We start from the raw sequence: 2,913 nt of genomic DNA on the forward strand, positions 1-2,913 counted from the left end.
ACACACACACACACACACACACACACACACACACACACACACACACACAGAGAGAGAGAGAGAGAACGATTTAATTAAATCAAATAAACACTTCTTTGGAAAACGAATTTTTTGATTGATCAAATAAAATTTTATTTGACACAAAAAAATATTTATTTGCGGCTTAATTCCAAAGAAATATTTTTTTTGTGTCAACCGAAAAATTTATTTGGACTATTCTAAAGAAACACTTATTTGATTCAACAAATCGTTCTCTCTCTGTGTGTGTGTATGTGTGTGTGTGTGTGTGTGTGTGTGTGTGTGTGTGTGTGTGTGTGTAAAATACCTATAAAAATCATGTTTAATGTGCGCAATATTTTTAGTACTATTTCGTATAAATATTGCACAATATATATGTTAGGGCTAAGTCAAGACATGAAATTAGTAATTCGTAAATTGGCTAGGCTATTCGTACTTTAATCGATACTACCAGCCGTGCCGTACAGCTTCAATGAGGGAAGTGGTTATTTTACATCCTGGCTAGCCGCATCGTAAACTGACTGTAAATATGTGACCAGAATCACCACATTTCAAAAAATGATGTGTAAAATAGCACATATTTAGTTTCAAGTGTCATATATATATAACAACAAAGTTGTACAAGATCATAACATATAAATGTATTTTTAAATGTATCACACGTGTATATCGAATGACGCAATGTGATATGTGCAAATTTTTCTCATAAAGAGGATAAAGAGTTGATATCAAATTTATAAACTTTGCAGATTTGAATACAACCCTTAGCAATTGATAACCTTTAACAGAACTCCCTTCAACAGCAGAGTGGCGCAGTGGAAGCGTGCTGGGCCCATAACCCAGAGGTCCGTGGATCGAAACCACGCTCTGCTAGCAGTAAGGGTTTACTTTTGAATCTATTTTTTTAAGCTATGTCACGACACGTGTACATTGTTACTTGTGTTAACTTCCGTGTCCTTCAATAGCAGAGTGGCGCAGTGGAAGCGTGCTGGGCCCATAACCCAGAGGTCCGTGGATCGAAACCACGCTCTGCTAGCAACAGAGGTTTACTTTTTGAATATATTTTTTTAGGCTACGTCACGGCACATAGGTGGTGACATGCATTAATCTCCTTGTCCTTCAACAGCAGAGTGGCGCAGTGGAAGCGTGCTGGGCCCATAACCCAGAGGTCCGTGGATCGAAACCACGCTCTGCTAAAATTTTTTTCCCGACATTCAATTATTTTTTTAAACAGTCTCTTGAAAAAATAATTATTGATCTTGACAAGCATCAATAAATAAATAATTAATGGTTCTGTATATTGTAAAATATATTTCTTCGTACAAGACTTGTTTTTACACAGAATATCCTAACAAACATAACGAAAATTTCTATCGATCCAAATGTCATAAAAGACAAGATAAATTATTAATTTGACTCCGAACTCTTAAAGATAATTGTATTACTGGAATATAATTTTGTCGATCAACTTGACAATACGATTCTTAATTAACATTTCCACTATATTTACAAAGAAATATATCTCAATAACGTAACTCAAATACTTCAAAGTGGAATATTGTATTAAGTAATCGCTTAGATATTGTACAACTGTCAAGTATCAAGTATCGAGATGTCAGTATGATATAGGTTCCCCATCCGCGTCTAAGCATTCCGCAACGATCAATGTCGCGGAATTACATAACAATTTCGAGCGGAAAAACATGAGAGACGGCAAGCGGGCGACGATCGATGCTCTCTCGCACGGGGTCGTCGTCGTCGTCTTCGTCGTCCCTGTCGTCATCGTCGTCATCGCCGTTACCGGACGTAGCTCTCGCTCGTAACCAGCAGCAGCAGCGAGAGCAGGGAGTGCGACTAACATGGAAGTCGTGAGATCGCGGCGCCGCTGATATACACCTAAGCACGAAGGTAAGTACGTACCTACGTATGGGCGAGCGTTGTACGCCGAGATACACCGAGCTCGCTCGTTCGCGAGTTGGAAACGTAGCTCGGTAGCTCGCTCGGAAGTCACCTCGTATCGTTTTCTACCCGCGTGATTTATTATATTATTCGCGCCGGGCGCTGAGCGCGCCCGTGCTGACAGCCATGACCAGGTAATGGTCAGGTAGGCAGAGAGAGAGAGAGAGAGAGAAAGAGAGAGAGAGCTAGAGCGAGTCAATTCGATCTGTTCGAAAGCTCGCGTTGAACCAGGTTAGGTTCGGCCGGCTATATGGGAGAAGGAAAAGGGTGGCGGATGCGTGTGCACGATTATCGGATTAAAAGTCACGCGCGTTACACCTATCCGCGCTCCGAGCTGTCGACCTGGCAAAGATCGCCTTAGTCCTGTTATATGCGGCCCGCTGATGAGAAGTACAAGCTATCTCAAACACCCTTCCTGCGTGAGTGTATGAAGTTGGCACCCCATTTTTTGAAATTTATAATTTTGAAAGTTGTTTCAGATTGTTCTGACTTTGTACCACATTGTTCCAAAGTGATACTGCTTCATTCGAAACGGTTTTCAAATAAAACAAAAAAAAAAATGATTTCTTGAGCTGGCACTCCACTTTTCGAAAATCGAACATTCTGATACCGCAACAGATTGTTCTAGTTGTTCCAAACATTGTTCCAAAAGGACAAATCCGTAAGTTGAATTATAAGTCCAAAAAATGAAAAAAATGTTTTTGACCTGGCACCCCATTTTTTGAAAATAAAGCATTCCGATACCGATATAGATTGTTCTAGTTGTTCCAAACATTGTTCCAAAAGCACAAATCAATAAGTTTAATTATAAGCCCGAAAAATTAAAAAAAAATTTTTTGACAAACAATCTATTGGACCAAGATCTTTTTGTTCTGAGTTGTGCTAGAATTATAGTTTTAGAGTATGAGACTCGTAGCGTCATCCGTTCTCCGAAAA

At 39.6% G+C, this 2,913-nt stretch overlaps 1 protein-coding gene and 3 non-coding genes across 6 annotated transcripts in view; 3 read left to right on the forward strand and 1 right to left on the reverse strand.

Annotated features, from left to right (window-relative positions):
* Positions 1-2,913, reverse strand: part of LOC116845448 (protein single-minded-like) — a 245,266-nt gene that overhangs the window by 14,071 nt on the left and 228,282 nt on the right. The window lies entirely within an intron of this gene.
* Positions 820-891, forward strand: Trnam-cau. The gene has a single exon. It is a non-coding gene; the product is annotated as a tRNA-Met (tRNA).
* Positions 982-1,053, forward strand: Trnam-cau. The gene has a single exon. It is a non-coding gene; the product is annotated as a tRNA-Met (tRNA).
* Positions 1,143-1,214, forward strand: Trnam-cau. Its single transcript has one exon. It is a non-coding gene; the product is annotated as a tRNA-Met (tRNA).

Source organism: Odontomachus brunneus, unplaced genomic scaffold (assembly GCF_010583005.1).
Source record: "Odontomachus brunneus isolate Ranch 3 - 2012 unplaced genomic scaffold, Obru_v1 Obru_scaffold_052, whole genome shotgun sequence".
NCBI classification, from domain to species: domain Eukaryota; kingdom Metazoa; phylum Arthropoda; class Insecta; order Hymenoptera; family Formicidae; genus Odontomachus; species Odontomachus brunneus.